Here is a 16,470-nt window from a genome sequence, read left to right as displayed (position 1 = left end):
GGGGGGATGCAGGGTGTGTGTGCGTGTGCGTGTGCGTGTGCGTGTGTGTGAAATCTGATCCTTTGCTTGAGAGCCTCCCGTCAGTTAATCTTGACAGGCCATTTTGCACAAAACCTCTTCTGCAAAGCACTTTCTACGGCAGGGCTGAGCTCTCCGGTCCTGCCAAAGCTGTGGGCTCAGCTCCTACCACATGACTGGCCTTGGCAGTAGCCTCAGACCCATGCCTCCCACTTGACCTCCATGGGGCCCTGGGATACCAGCTAGAAAGAGCATTGTTCCCCCCCCCCTTTTTTGTCTTTTTTTGCTATTTCTTGGGCTGCTCCCACGGCATATGGAGGTTCCCAGGCTAGGGGTCGAATCGGAGCTGTAGCCACCGGCCTACGCCAGAGCCACAGCAACACGGGATCCAAGCCGCGTCTGCAACCTACACCACAGCTCACGGCAACGCCGGATCATTAACCCACTGAGCAAGGGCAGGGACCAAACCCGCAACCTCATGGTTCCTAGTCGGATTCGTTAACCACTGCGCCACGACGGGAACTCTCGTCCCCCATTTTTGATAAAAGAAAACCTGCCCATAGGAGATGAGACGATTGTCCAGGGGTACAGACTGAGTCAGCTATTTGTCCTTTTCTACCGTATCAGAGACCACTCTGCTCCCTGTTCCCTGGCTGATGGAACGCCCCATGGTGCCAACGCATACCCTGGGCTCTGTGGGAAACTGCCTCAGACACCCCTCTAGCCCCTTAGGTCACAGTACATCTTGCATGTCAGCTATTCCCTTAGGTAAGGAGTGACTGGAACAGACACCCACCCAAGCGGACCGGAGCCTAACGGAGGACTCTCACAGAGTCCAAATGCACAAAGTCACTCCATGAACTGGAAGCTCGCTAGACCTTTTGTCTCTTGTACCGGACCCCAGGCCTTTTCTCCCTGCATTTCTCATCTGTTCCCTTTTTTTGAAAATCCCTTAACCATATCTTACAAGGCCCAACAAGACTGCCAGTCCTGAGTCAGCCTGATTCACAACTCCCGGGCCCACCACCAAAGAGGCAGAGTGTCAGGGCCTTGGGAGCACTTTGCTGGCTCAGCCTGGGTGACGGCTGGTTTGCCCAGGCTCGGCTTTCAGCCCTGGCCCATCCCCTGGAACACGGGCAGCGTGTCAGCTGGTATAAACAGGGCAGCAGGGGTTGTCCGCAGGGAATTCCAAGGAGGGATGTAGGTAGGGAGCCAAGTACAAGTGTAGGGGAAACTGTGAAAGACGTGGACCTTTAGCCGATGTCCGGAATAACTTAACCACCTAGGCTCTTGCTGCCTTTCGGTGTCTTTAGACATTTCTCAACTCTAAAGATGGAAGTGAGGCTGTAAGGCCTTGAGAGCACGGCAAGTAATTCCTGTTCACAGTCAAAAGGCGTGGGTCTGACGGAATACAACTGACTATTGCCTTGTGGATTCGGGGCAATTTTGCATCCATTTCTAAAATCATTTCCGCATTCCTTATCTGACTGTCATGGGTGATACTCTGAGCGCTCCTTTGATTTGGCGGTAACGTTTTAGTGGTCCTCTCATTAATCAACGAGTTAGTAAACGAAATCTTGGACACAGGTTAATGTTATATCTTGGACTAAACATGGTTATATCCTCAGCTAAAATTTATCGTTAAATAGAGACAAAGCCTGTATGATCACATACTCACTTCAGAAATATTAGTGATGCAGGGAAAAAAAATTAGGATACACATGAAAATGTCAGGGGTCACCCATGGGAAAAAGGGAATGTAGAGGCACTCACTTTTCATTTTATCTCTTTCGGTACTACTTTAATTTAAAAAAAATTTTTAATTTTTTGTTTGTTTTTCTGGGGCTTCATCTTCAGCACATGGAGGTTCCCAGGCTAGCGGTTGACTTGGAGCTACAGCCGCCGGCCTACGCCACAGCCACTGCAGTGCAGGATCCGAGCCGTGTCTTCGACCTACACCACAGCTCATGGCAACGCTGGATCCCCAACCCACTGATCGAGGCTAGGGAGAATGAAACCCACATCCTCATGGATACTAGTCGGATTTGTTTCTGCTACGCCACAACAGGAACTCCTGGCACTACTTTAATTTTTTAACTCTGTTAAAAGAATTGCAGTGGAAGTTGGCCAGGCAAAGGTTTAAGGGTCATTTGTTTTCTTTTAAAATACTTTTCTCTATAAAAAATAATAACATTAACTTTATAATTATTCATTAAGCTGTATATATGGTTGTTTGGACTTTTCTGATTGTATGCTATATATATATATATATATATATATTTTTTTTTTTTTAATCTGATACATGTTAAAATTTAAAGGAAAAAGCAAACCAAATAGAAAAAACTACATCTTGGCTTGCTGCTCCAAGCACGCCCTGGGCAGACAGTGGTGGTTATGACGTGTTGCCTGTCCTCGGGGAAGAGGACAAGCTTCAGGCTCTGCCCATAGCTGAAGGGTTCCGGGCACCCTCCACACACACCTTGTGTCCGGGGCTCCCCAGATGAGGGATCCTCCTCACTGCTCAATACCTGCCGCACCTCCTCCCTCCCGCCCTCCCGCCCTCCCGGCAGCCAGCTCAGGGAAGAGATGGAAGATCATGCCAGAACGGGAACATTCCTTCCCTGCCCTACTTCCCTTGACAACTGACAGGCGTCCCGCCCTCCCTGGCTTGCAAGTGAAAGGGAAGAAGAATCACTGCCAAACCACTTCTTGTACAACAATGCACTTCTGAGCAGGACACACAAATTTTTTGTCAATTGAAGCCTGTCTTCCCTCCTGATTTTTTTTTTTTTTTTTAGGGCCACACCCTCGGCACATGGAGGTTCCCAGGCTAGGGGTCGAACGGAGCTACAGCTGCCAGCCTACACCACAGCCACAGCACTGCGGGATCTGAGCTGCATCTGAGACCTCCATCACACAGCAACGCCAGATCCCCGACCCACTGAGCAAGGCCAGGGATCAAACCTGCATCCTCATGGATACTGGTCAGATTCATTTCCACTGAGCCATGGTGGGAACTCCTCCCTCCTGACTCACATGATGGTCCAGATGTGCTCTGGCTTCCATGTGCATGAGTGGCTCACCCACTAGTAACAGCTCCCAACACTTACATTCTTCTGTCTTCATGAACCAGCCTATAAACTGACATTTACTCAAGTTCATGATGATAGAACCTTCCTTCCAGGAATTCCCCCAAGCTTAACTGTTTGCCTCTGCTGTTTCCTTAGGGTGTGTGTGGCGGGGGTGGAGCAACACCCACAGGCAGTGGGACCCCTCTCAGCCCCAGGAGCCTCCCCCGCCCTTTGACACCAGGGTGCACAGTCCCTTGCACTTGGCACTCGGGTGCTTCATTAATGAACTCTGGCCTAGGAGGACCAGCAAGAAGGCAGGCCCAAGCCCAGTACCTCCTCTCACTTGCTGCACACTCAGCTGGCCTGACTGGAGCTGACCCTTCCTGCCCTTACCCACTAAACACAGAGTTATGGCCACGCCTGAATCCTGGGGCTACCTTTCCAAGCGGCACAGCACTGCCATGAGGAGGGAGAGCCTTACCCTCAGTGCCATTATGTGGGGATGTTTGAGCTCAGACACCCAGTGTCTTGTGACTACATCACCCTCTCTCCCTTAAGTCCTTCAGTGGCTCCCCATTGCCTACAGGATCAGGTCTGAGCTTCACGGCCTGGCCTTCAAGTCCCCTGCTTCATAATCTGGCCCCAGATATATCTCTGGCACCATCTACCTACACCATGTGTGCCACGGGCTACCCACTCATTCAACCCGTGCACTCCACAGTCCAACTTATGCCTAAGTCTAGAGGCTGTTTTCCAGGCCCTTGTAGCTGCCCCAAGTGCCTCATTTAAGTGGCAGCCTCTCTTATTAATTGATGTCATCAGAACTGCATTATGCAGATGAAGATGCAGTGTGCCACTGGCTGCTCTACGGCAGGGCCTTACCCTGGTGTACACACAACCCAGAGGCTGTGCCTGGCTGCACATCACACAGACCACTTTCCAGAACAGTTCTCTCCACGGGAGCAGCTGCGGATTCCTCCCATCTCCCCTCAGCTCACGGGCGTGGAGCAGAGGCATTTGTGTTAGGACACATCACAGCATCTTGCTGCCAAAGTGACAGCTACAATTCTGTTTTGGCCGACAGCTGGAGATGAGAGAATGTACACACAGCCAAGGCGGCATGGGCCTCCATGAATCAGCACTTTGTGCTGTGTGTCCAGTGGTTGGGGAGGGGGCCAACCTGTCTGCGGTCCAGGTCCTACCCTGGTGGGCAACCTGCTGGCTACAGACCTCAAGTTAATACCTGGGACCCTCAGGTCAAGTCCTTGGTGATAGTTAATCCCCCGAGGGCCTCCCAGGCCCAGAGGAGTGGAAGAGTGAGCTGGTCGAGCCCAGGCAAGACCCAACCTAAGGGACAGCCCTTGATTCCTCAGCTAGGGCAGGAGCAGACGATACAAAGGGCCGAGCTGCCCCAAGGTGAACTCCATCACACGGCACAGCATGGCGTGGGGTATGCACGCAATGGGCAGGAGGTCTTCTAAGGAGCCTCAGTGCCACAGGCCGTGGGCGAAGGAGCAGCTTCAGTGCAGGCGCCCAGATACCACAGCAAGAAGCAGCAGGCAGCAGCAGCAGCTCCCACTCACTGAGCCCATCCGTGTGCCAGGCACAGCACTGACCACTTCGCATATGTTCTTCCTTTTCATCTTCCCCACCACCCAGTGAGGCAGGATCTGTTACTGCCTCCACTTTACCAGGGAGGAAACTGAGTCTGAGAGAGGAATGTCACGGCGGCCACGTAGCTGACAAGTGTGGAGATGGAAACTGAGCCGGGGTGGTCTGGCTCCGGAGTTGTGCTGGTTTATGCCTAATTATCCTGATCAACCCTTGCAAGCTCAGAGACCCCCCAACACATTCCTCCCCGACTGTGAGTTGAACTGGGGCTTCCAAGTAGACTTTGGCCTGGAAGCCAAGATGTTACCAAGGGAAATACACAACCACTATTTCAGGTGACAGATACTGGGCTGCGGAAGTGGGGGGAAAAAATCCAAAAGCTACCAGGAACTCCTCATTGCGCATTTCTGCACGTTCAGCAGGACAAGTGTCATCAGGAAGCTGCTCCGTGGCCAGCACTGCCCCTGGACACAGACGGCAGGAGCAGGAACTGCCCTTTCTCTCTGGCCTTTTCCTCGGCCCTGACCGGGTTCAGGCTGAGACTCTGGCAGGGGCAGGCTCAGGCTCCTGGGGTTCTCTGAGGAGAACTGCTGCCCTTCTCAGGGCCCTAGTTGAGACAGAACCCGCCTGTGCTCACATCCTATCCGACGGCACGCAGACAGGAGGCAGTGGGCTAGCCTGTTCAACACGCTTCCAAAGTGGGCGTCTGAAAGGCCGGCACGGCTGGGGCGCAGGAGCATTTGTAATTCAAGTGGTTGCTGCCCATGAATCACTGATTTCTTTCTGTGCTCTTGGAGAAGGCATCATTTCCACCCAGCCTCACGTGGAGCTGGCGGCCAGAGCCTCTTGCTGGGGCTATAAATAGCAGATCATCAACTCACCTCTTCTGAGCTCATCACAGACTCCTGGGTTTACTGTGTGTCTTCCTGCGGCCTACATGTCACCGTCACTCAGAGTTCCCAGGTAAGGCCTGGCTGAGAGACCCAGGGCACGCTCCGGGGTCTGCAGGGTTTGGTTTGTCAGAGCTGTTCAGGGTGACAGCAAGGACAATGGCAGGCTTTTGACGAGCTCGGCATGCAAGGCGTCATAATTATCATCTCGGGTCTCTGAGCTCCTCTCCAATTAAAGGCAGCAGCAAGGGACTGTCATTTCTCCAGGAGTCCTAGAAATAAAAGGCAAAGGACTCACCAAACACACACCCAGAGGAAGACACCCCGAGTGGGGTAGCAACACATGCAAGGCTTCATGCATTCCTGCGGACTTGTCTCCCAACTCTGAATGAAATACTTCATGGCCCTCCAGCTTCAGATGTGAGATACACTGAATGAAATACTTCCTGGCTCCCTGGCTTCAGAAGTGAGATCACATTTTTTCTGGTATTACTCAGAGCTGCCGTTATGAAGGGCTCCCCGCGTGCCAGGCTCTGTGCCCAGCCTTGGCATGCAGCACCTCATCAAGTCATCACAACAACCATATTGAGTTAACTGCTAGCATCACTGGCTTTCTATCGGTGAGGAGGCTGAGGCTCCCAGAGTCACAAGGGTAGGGCTGCTGGACCCCAGGACCCAGTCTCTGAACCACCACACTTTCTGCCTCCTGCAGAAGGCAACTATTTGTGTGTCCACATCCAGTCCACGTGCAGCCACGCATGTGTCCAAGACCATGTGCCACCAGAGGGGCCTGAACAGAGGTCTCCTTTTTCCCAGCTTTACTTCCCCCGTAAGTGGGAGCCAGGTGCTCACAATCTTCTCCCCCCACGTGTCAGGCCCCTGGGGTATCCTGAATGTTCCGTCATCACTTTCTCCTAAATCTGATCTTCTTCTAGGTTCTCCTGGAGGAGGGCCCCAGCCTCCATGTGGCTCTCCAGGCCCCACTTAATGATCTTCCTCAGGCTTCCCTCCCCTCAGGCCTGAAACAGGCAGGGGTCAGGTGGGCCTCCCTTCCTCCCCTTCGCCTTCCTCCCTCCATGTGCTGCACCTGATGAATGGATTAAGAACTCAGATTTGGAATTCCCTGATAGTACAATGGCTTAAGGATCTGGTGTTATCACTGCTGTGGCTTGGGTTCGATTCCTGGTCGGGGAACTTATTATTTTTTTGGTCTTTTTAGGGCCACATCCATGGCATTTGGAGGTTCCCAGGCTAGGGGTCAAATTGGAGCTATAGCCGTTGGTCCATGTCACAGCCACAGCAACACCAGATCTGAGCCTCGTCTGTGGCCTATACCACATCTCACGGCAACACCAGATCCTTAATCCACCGAGCGAGGCCAGGGATCGAATCTGCATCCTCATGGATACTAGTCAGATTCATTTCCACTGAGCCGTGACAGAAACTCCTGACCTGGGGAACTTATGCACATCTTGGGCGTGGCCAAAAAACCCCCCCAAAAACGCAGATTCTTGGTCCCCTCCCAGATCACCTGAATCAAAATCTCACAGGGTAGAGGGCAGTATCTAGACTTTTAAAAAGCTCTCCCAGTGATCTGTGCAGCCAAGAGCAAGAGCCACTTTATCTAACTGGCTGCCTAGACTCCAGCCTCTGCCTACTCCAAACCTTCCCACCCACAGCTATCAGCTTAATTTTCTTAAAGCACAGTTTATCTCCTGTCACTGTCCAGCTCAAGATTCCTTGGGTGACTCCCACTGGTTGTAGGACAGTGCAAAGTCCTTACTGTGGCATTCAAGGCCCTCTCCATCCTGAATGACTCATTCTAACCCCTGCTAACCTCTTGCCCCACCCGACAGAGCCACCTATCCCTGTGACAGCCTCCTGGCCCTGCTCTCCCTCCTTAGCTTGTCTGGACTTTAGATAGAACACACTGAAACAGCACTGATCCCTCCCTAAGACTTTGAGCCCTTCAATAAGAGGAATGAGGAATTTTTGCTAAAATGCCCTCTTAATTCAGGAGCCACGTGTGCAGCTTTAAATGAAGAGGGTTTTGTGTGGCCTGCAGATGAAAGGAGATCCACCAGCAGATACGACACAATGGCAGTAATGTGTCAACACAGGATAGCAAGAGAGGTGGGGCTCATGATTAATTCAAAGAAGATGGTGTTTCAGCATTCTCCCTGCTTCTATTCAAGCCCAAAAGACAGAGCAGGTCTGGTTAGCATTGCCAGGCTGGGGCCATGTTTCAAAATATCTCTCTGTTCCCATTCCTAGACCAAAGCAAAGAAAACACATTTGGATCTTATTCAAAAGGTCAAGAGTGTTTTACTAATATGTTTAAACAATGTGTGTGTTTGGACTTTGCTCCATTTCCCACAAAGAAACACCTAGCCCACAACAAAAGTGACTGTGTTGATTGACAGCAGGAGTTATTTCAGAATGTGGCCTGGAAATTGTTCCCTTCAAGTTCTTGAGATTGAAAATGGACCCTAAACAACTTCTGGTTAAATCTCTTGTGAATCTCCATCTGCTCCCTCCCAAAGCCCTACTACAAGTAACTATAAAGGAGTAAAAAGCGTTACAAATCCACAAGATCTATGCAAATAGGGAGGAGATAGCAGCTGATGAAAGATGTCAGCACGTTTTTGGAAGGCAGCAAGCAGATGGACGAGTGGCAAGGAGTTCCCGTCATGGTTCAGCAGAAAGGAATCTGACTAGCATCCATGAGGATGCAGGTTCAATCCCTGGCCTTGTTCAGTGGGTTAAGAATCTGGTGTTGCCATGAGCTGTGGTGTACATTGCAGGCATGGCCCGAACCCCATGCTGCTGTGGCTGTGGTGTAGGCCGGCAGCTGTAGCTCTGATTCAACCCCTAGCCTGGGAACCTCCATATACCAAGAGTGCAGCCCTAAAAAGAAAAAGAAAAAAAATGGAGTGGCAAGTCACACGGTATCATGGAGAAGGCTGAAGGCTTGATGCTGACAGAGGGCCTCTGGATAAGAAGTAGGCAGACTGCTGGGACAGGGAGGGCAGAGATGCAAACAGGGGGACTGGTAGACTACATGAGGGCACAGTGCCAATGTGCAGTGGGGTGGCCATGGCTTGCTTGCTCCTATATGAGATTTGAGGTGCCCACTAGGGAATTTGGGTCAACTCATCAGGCACTATGGAAGGTGAGTATGAAGGGCAGAACTGAAAATACGGGGAATAAATGGAAACCTAGATACTAAGAGGTAAACTCCCAGCCCAATTTCCCCACCCTTCTTCTAGAAAGCCTGGCAACCAGGCACACCCCAGGCTGAAGCCTAAAGAATTCTCTTCTGGAGAAACTGAGCAGACTCAAGGGAAAGACCTATCGATACAGACATGATGTGGATACAGACCCCCAACAAAAGAGGCAGCTCATGACCAGCCACCCGCTTCAGGGAAGTCCACTGAGAGACAAGGGCCACTCAAGTGTGTGGACCATTCAGTCATCTCTTCCATGCATGTTTCTTAAATATGACCAGAAAGTCAGGATCCCCAGACAATTAAGGAAAGCCTCAGACATGAGAGACAAGTTATGGAGGAGGAAGAATGCATAAAGTTACAGAGGAGAAGAAAGCTTTACAAATTTTATAAAATCTTCAGGGACAGAAAATAAGATTTCCATCTCAAGGGTCATCTTCATGAAATGTCAGAACACTAGGGATAAAGAAGAGACCTCAAAAGGACTCAGAAAGGAAATAAAGGTCAGTTGAAAGATCAGGGATGTGAATGACACCAGACTTTTCAGCAGTGACACTGGAAGCTGGAAGATAATGGAGTTAGCACTTCAGATTCTGAGTGAGAATTATTTATAGCTTAGAAATCTAAACTTAAACCATTCAGAGAACTGGTAGAATAAAAGATAGTTGAGGAGTTCCTGTGTGGCTCAGTGGGTTAAGGATCCTACATCATTGTCATTGCAGTGGCTTGGATCACATGTCGAGGGCATGGAGGGGAAAAAAACAAACAAAAAAAAGATACTTGAAGACATGGGAGATCACAAATAATTTGTTTCTCATGCTCCCTTTCTCAGGAAGCTCTCCACTCAAATAAGAGAACAATCCAAGAATGAGGAAGACACCTCTAGGAGAGGGCAAAGGGATTCCCAGGATGATGGTGAAGGAGACCTGGAGGATGGGGGCAGGAGGCCTAGGGACGAGATTTCCCCCTCTGGGCCAGAGAATAGAGGACTCAGGACAGAGATAGGCCAGACAGATTACCTAATTGGAGTGACAAGGTGGAAAATTATGTTGAAGGACTACTAGATGGCTATGAGAATTAGTAATAAGTTGGCCAAAAACTGAACCAATAAAAATCTGAGGCAATTGCTACCTACAGAAAACCCTAAAACACAGAAACTGTAAAAAAATAAAATAAAATAAGTGCAGGAGTTTCTGTGGAGCAGCGGAAATGAATCCAACTAGTATTCATGAGGAGGCAGGTTCAATCCCTGGCCTCATTCAATGGGTTAAGGATCCAGCATTGCCGTGAGCTGTGGTGTAGGTCGCAAACATGGCTCGGATGTGCTATAGGCTGGCAGCTACAGCTCCGATTTGAATTCTAGCCTGTGAACCTCCATATGCTTTGGGTGCGGCCCTAAAAAGATAAAAAGACAAAAATAAATAAATAAAATAAACCTGACAAATCAACAAAAGAAAACTATAAACATATTATTTAGAAAGATGGGGACAAGGCTAAAACTGGGAAAAAACAGCTGAAAGAGTTAACTGGGTACCTCTGGGCATCAGAATAGGAGTTGGGGTTGGGTGGGATAGGAGACTGCCACTTCCACATGCCTTCTAGTACTTAATATTTGCCTTTAAAATTTTTTAAAATATATGTTAATTTTACAGCAATAAAAATTTTAAGAAAAATTAATAGAAAATATTTTATATTGAGAAAAACAAACTTTTTTAAAGTGTGAGATATTCATTAATTACATCTCTGTGATTGGTTTCTGTCTTACTGATCTCTTTCCCCCATTCATTTATTCATTCTTTTTTTTTTCATCTTTTTTTTCAAAGTCTTAAATATTTACTGGGATGTACTAAAAAAAGTATTTGCTATCTGAAATTCAAATTTAACTGAGCTTCTGGTATTTTTTTACGTGTGCTAAATCTGGCACACAAAAAAGCAGGCTCTCCTTTGACGAGCCCTGCAGGTTAGTCCTGCAGCTAAAGAGACAGCAGGACCAGTAAGTCTGTCTGTGATTAATATTCACAGTGAGGGAGAACGTACAGCAGCCGACAAAACTTCCTGGTCAGATGCTGAGAAGTGGTCTGGTGTCTAGCCGTGGCATGGTACCAACCAGTCCCTGGCCAGTTTGGGTGAGCCCAGAAGTATTAAAAGAGAGCAGTTTTTGTCCTGTGATGGGCGGCAATGTCTACCCAGAACCCAAGCCCTGGGCCTCCTCCCTCCAGCTGTCACTCAGGGCACAAGAGCTGAGCCCCGAACTCTTGCCAGTCTTCACTATCCCTTTGCTGCATTTTGTTTTTTGAAAGGGGGGCAGGGCAAGATAAAAAGTAACTTTAATCTAGTTAAATTCAGGAGTTGAACCACATCTACATCACCCCCTCCTGCTTTTTATTGAAAAACTATCTCTCTTTTTTATTTCTTTTTCTTTTTCTTTTTTTTTTTTTAGGGCCGAACCTGTGGCATATGGAGGTTTCCAGGCTAGGGGGCAAATCGGAGCCGCAGCTGCCAGCCTACACCACAGCCACAGCAACGTCAGATCTGAGCCACGTTTGTGACCTACACCACAGCTCACAGCAACGCCAGATCCTTTAACCCACTGAATGAGGCCAGGGATCCGACCTGAGTCCTCCTTGGTTGTAGTCAGCTTCTTAACCCACTGAGCCACAAGGGGAACTCCATGTCTGTTTTTTAATTGCAGTATAATTGACTTACAACGTTGTGTAAGTTTCAGGTATATAACAAAGTGATTCAGATATATGTAGAAAAATATAATATATATTCTTTTTTTTTTTTGTCTCTTAGGGCCGCACACATGGCATATGGAAGTTCCCAGGGTACGGGCTGAATGGGAACTGTAGCCACCAGCATATGCCATAGTCACAGCAAAGTGGGATCGGAGCCACATCTGCAACCTACACCACAGCTAAGGGCAAGGGCCAGATCATTTAACCCACTAAGAGAGCCCAGGGATTGAACCTGTATGCTCATGGATACTAGTCAGGTTTCTTACCGCTGAGCCACAATGGGAACTCCTATAATATACATTCTTTTTCAGATTCTTTTCCATTATAGGTTACACGTTATACAAGATATTGAGTACAGTTCCTGACTTATCAGTATGTCCTTGTTGTTTATCTATTTTCATAGTGGTGTGTATCTGCTAATCCCAAACTCTTAATTTCTCCCTCCCTGCCCATTTCCCCTTTGGTAACCATAAGTTTGTTTTTGAAGTCTGTGAGTCTATTTCTGTTTTGCAAATAAATTCATTTGTATCTTTTTTTTTTGTCTTTTTGTCTTTTTGCCATCTCTAGGGCCACTCCCACAGCATATGGAGGTTCCCAGGCTAGGGGTCGAATCGGAGCTGTAGCTGCCGGCCTACACCAGAACCACAGCAACGGCAGATCCAAGCCGCATCTGCGGCCTATACCACAGCTCACGGCAACACCAGATCCTTAACCCACTGAACTGAGCAAGGCCAGGGATCGAACCCGCAACCTCATGGTTCCTAGTCGGATTCATTAACCACTGAGCCATGACGGGAACTCCTCGTTTGTACCATTTTTTTTAGATTCCACATGTAACTGATATTATATAATATTTGTCTTTGATTTCACATAGTATGATAATCTCTAGGTCCATCCACGTTGTTGCAAATGGCACTATTTTATTTTTATGGCTGAGTAATACTCCATTACACAGATATAGATATATATACTACATCTTCTTTATCCATTCATCTGCCATTGGACACTTCGGTGGCTTCCATGTTTGGCTAATGTAAATAGTGCTGCTATGAACACTGGGGTGAAGGTATCCTTTTGAATTAGAGTTTTTGTCTTTTCTGGATACATGCCCAGAAGTAAGATTGCTGGATCATATGGTAACTCTATTTTTAAATTTTTAAGGAGCCTCCATACTGTTCTCCACAGTGGCTGTTCCAACTCACATTCTCACCGACAGTGTACAAGAGTTCCCTTTTCTTCGCACCCTCTTCAGCATTTATTATTTCTAGACTTTTTGGTGATGACCATTTTGTCCAGTGAGGTGATACCTCATTGCAGTTTCAGGGTTTTTTGTTTGTGTGTTTTGGCAATGCCCTCTGCACATGAAATTCCTGGGCCAGAGATAGAACCCGTGCCACAGTAATGACCCAAGCCACTGTAGTGACAATGCCAGATCCTTAACCCAAGGAACTCCCAGCATTGTAGTTTTGACTTGCATTTCTCTAATAATTAGTGATGTTGAACATCTTTTCATGTGCCTGTTGGATGTCTTCTTTGCAGAAATGTCTATTTAGATCTTCTGCTCTTTTTTTTTGAGCTGTTTGGAAAAACTATCTCTGTAAACAAATTTCTTGCACAAAATGTATAAATGTGCTTAAAAGGTTCACTCTCAGAGTTCCCACTGTGGCTCAATGGGTTAAGAACCCGACATAGTGTCCATGAAGATGGGGGTTCAATCCCTGGCCTCACTCAGTGGGTTAAGGATCCATCGTTGCCCCAAGCTTTGGTGCAGGTTGCAGAGGCGGCTTGGATCCGGGGTTGCTGTGGCCTGGGTACTTCCCGATGCCGCAGGTATAGCTATTAAAAGAAAAATTTCACTCCCAAAGGAGGATTTGTTCTTGAATGGTGACGGGGAAATCCTCTACTACCACTGACGAATGGTAGGAACGCAGAAACTGTTCTTGGGTTAAGAGGATTAATACAAAGGATATGTGAGCCTCCCCGGAAGCTAAAATTATTTCTGGCATATATAAGTACATAATTTGGAAATACACATATATAAATGTACATAGAGAAGGAGAAGCAGCTGAAATTTGGATATTTAAAAATAAGGAAGACCACAAATATAAAGCACTTTTGTTGTTTGCTATTAATTACTCCTTATGTGAGTAGATGACAAAGGCGGCCAGGCAGGCAACAGGTTTCAGAACTCTAACTAGGATTAAGATGATTAGCCACGGGAGTTCCTGTTGTGGCGCAGTGGTTAACGAATATGACTGGGAACCATGGGGTTGCGGGTTCGATCCTTGCCCTTACTCACTGGGTTAAGGATCCGGCGTTGCCGTGAGCTGTGGTGTGGGTTGCAGATGCGGCTCGGATCCTGCGTTGCTGTGGCTCTGGCGTAGGCCAGCGGCTGCGGCTCCGATTAGACCCCTAGCCTGGGAACCTTCATATGCCGCGGGAGCGGCCCAAGAAATAGCAAAAAGACAAAAAAAAAAAAAAAGATTAGCCAGAGTCCTAGTCTACAAAACTAATAGAATAACTAAAGAGTTTGCTTTTCTTAATGTCTTTCTAAAAAACAGGAGTTCCCGTCGTGGCGCAGTGGTTAATGAATCCGACTAGGAACCATGAGGTTGCAGGCTCGGTCCCTGGCCTTCCTCGTGGGTTAAGGATCCAGCGTTGCCGTGAGCTGTGGTGTAGGTTGCAGATGCGGCTCGGACCCTGCGTTGCTGTGGCTCTGCCGTAGGCCAGTGTCTACAGCTCCGATTAGACCCCTAGCCTGGGAACCTCCATATGCCGAGGGAGCGGCCCAAAGAAATAGCAAAAAGACCAAAAAAAAAAAAAAATTGATAAAAAAAACAAAAACAAAGAGCTGTGGCCATATTTTTAAATTGAAAACTATTTATTTATCTATTTATTAATAAATCATGAATTTACTGTAGATATGAGATGACTGGGAGCTCAGTTCAACCCAAGGAAGTATTCTGTATTTTTCAGACAGCTTTAATTGTTTACACTTCTTCTATTTAAAGATGAAATCTAACTTTATAGAGCCCTCACTCCCTGGCACTATGCCTGCCTTGAAAAGCAACGAAGAATGAGCCATCTTCCGCAAAACAGCCCTTCCAAGATCTGACGGCAGTCCTAGGGCCTCTCCAACTGTGTCCTTTGCTCCCAAGTAAGCTGGTCTTTGGCTCCCCTCCCCCATCGCCTTCTCTGAGAGCACTTTAGTTCATCAGGGCTGGGCTTTAAATGAGGCACTACGACTCAACTCCTGGAACGGCCTGAGGCAGGACGAACAGCGAAGAACTGTAACTTTCTGTGATCTGAACGCTGAACATCCATTCAGTTAGGTTAAAGCAGCCACTCAGCTGCTAAGAACATCAATTCTAAGGTGTCTGGCAGAGAGAAGACTTGCCGAATTCAACAAAAAAAACCTTAAGCTTACGTTTACGACAGGTTAAACTATTCATGCACTTTGATATAGATATGCCATCTTATATGAATATAAATAAAGGATTAACAAACTTTTGCAAAACAGGCTAACCTGATTTTAATCTTTATTACCTTCGCAGTAAAGAGCAGGGTAACTTCCTGCAGTTTCAGGAAGCCTTTGGGGAATGCAATTTCCACTGCCTTGTGATGTTAATTTGAGACAATTATCATAAGCAGACTAAAAAAGTTTTGCATATTATTGTCCCCATAAGAGCCCTGTGCTGTTGGCTAGTCAGGGTACCAGAGAAGCCCTGGGAGAGGAATATTTAGAATTGAGATAACTTCTTTAACAGCCATGGATCCCAGGGTTTCAGAGCTTTTAATGTTTCCCAGCTTTGGCTGGGAAAACCTTCCTTTACAAAGGCTGGGAAGCAAGACCCAGGAGCTCCAAGAGCTCTCCCCACTTGATATGTTTAAGGCACCTGCATTTTCAACTTTTCCAAGGCGAGATGGGCAAGAATGAAATGCTTCTCCAGTCCATTTGGCTATTTCGGAACAGTTTTGTCGTGTATGAAGGGAAACCAGGTTTTTTTTTTTTTTTTCCCTTTGATACCTCCAGGACCGCTATGAATTTAAGTTATTTCTTGAGAAAAAAGGAAACCCTGGGGTCCATGGTTCAGTGCTCTCATCTGATCACCCTCTAGGAGGCCTTCTCGAGCCAATTCCAGGAGCATTTTCGCCTGTTGGATTGGCAAACCTTTTTCAAGACCAAAATCATTACAGAAGAAACTAAAAGTGCTCGAAGGTAAATAAGGACGAGCTGTTTTCCAGCTTCAGGCCTCCGCGCCACGGACTCTGCGGAGCAGCCACAAAGTGGCGGCTGCGCAAAGCGAAGGGGGTTTTTCTCAAGACAATCTGGAAATATTAGAGTGCGAACAGTGACTGCAGTAACTGTGGGCTTTAAATTAGAGGAAGCCTGTGGCTGGTAGATATGGAAAAAGGTATAAACCTTCTAGGGGGTACTGCGGCAAAAGATAGTAAAAGAGTGTGCGCATGCTCTTTTGAACCAGGAATCTCACTTCTAGGAGTTTGTTAGAAGAAAAAAAAACGTGGAAGCCCACAGAAGTTTGGTTGAAAGGATACCTTAGTGGCATCCTATATATTTTGGTCTTTTTGTCTTTTTGCCTTTTCTAGGGTCACTCCCACGGCCTATGGAGGTTCCGAGGCTAGGGGTCGAATCAGAGCTGTAGCCGCCAGCCTACACCACAGCCACAGCAATGCCAGATCCTTTACCCACTAAGCGAGGCCGGGGATCGAATCAGCAACCTCATGGTTCCTAGTCGGATTCGTTTCTGCTGCGCCATGATGGGAACTCTGATATTTTTATTATAACTTAAAAATGGAAAATGTTCCATTCAGAAGGAACATGGCAGGAGTTTAGTTCTGAACTATTGCACATTCAACAAGGACAACAACAAGCCTTCTGATGAAACCAGAAGAA

General features: G+C 47.6%; 1 long non-coding RNA gene across 1 annotated transcript in view; it reads right to left on the bottom strand.

Annotated features, from left to right (window-relative positions):
• The window catches only part of LOC125126350 (uncharacterized), an 89,234-nt gene that overhangs the window by 61,930 nt on the left and 10,834 nt on the right, over positions 1-16,470 (bottom strand). The window contains exon 4 of the long non-coding RNA XR_007134602.1: positions 5,582-5,862. This is a non-coding gene — a long non-coding RNA (uncharacterized LOC125126350). The remainder of the gene's footprint in view (positions 1-5,581; positions 5,863-16,470) is intronic.

This window comes from Phacochoerus africanus, chromosome 4 (genome assembly GCF_016906955.1).
Source record: "Phacochoerus africanus isolate WHEZ1 chromosome 4, ROS_Pafr_v1, whole genome shotgun sequence".
Lineage (NCBI taxonomy): Eukaryota > Metazoa > Chordata > Mammalia > Artiodactyla > Suidae > Phacochoerus > Phacochoerus africanus.
The sequence above is the reverse complement of the archived record's forward strand: the minus strand, read 5'-3'. Positions and strand labels throughout refer to the sequence as shown.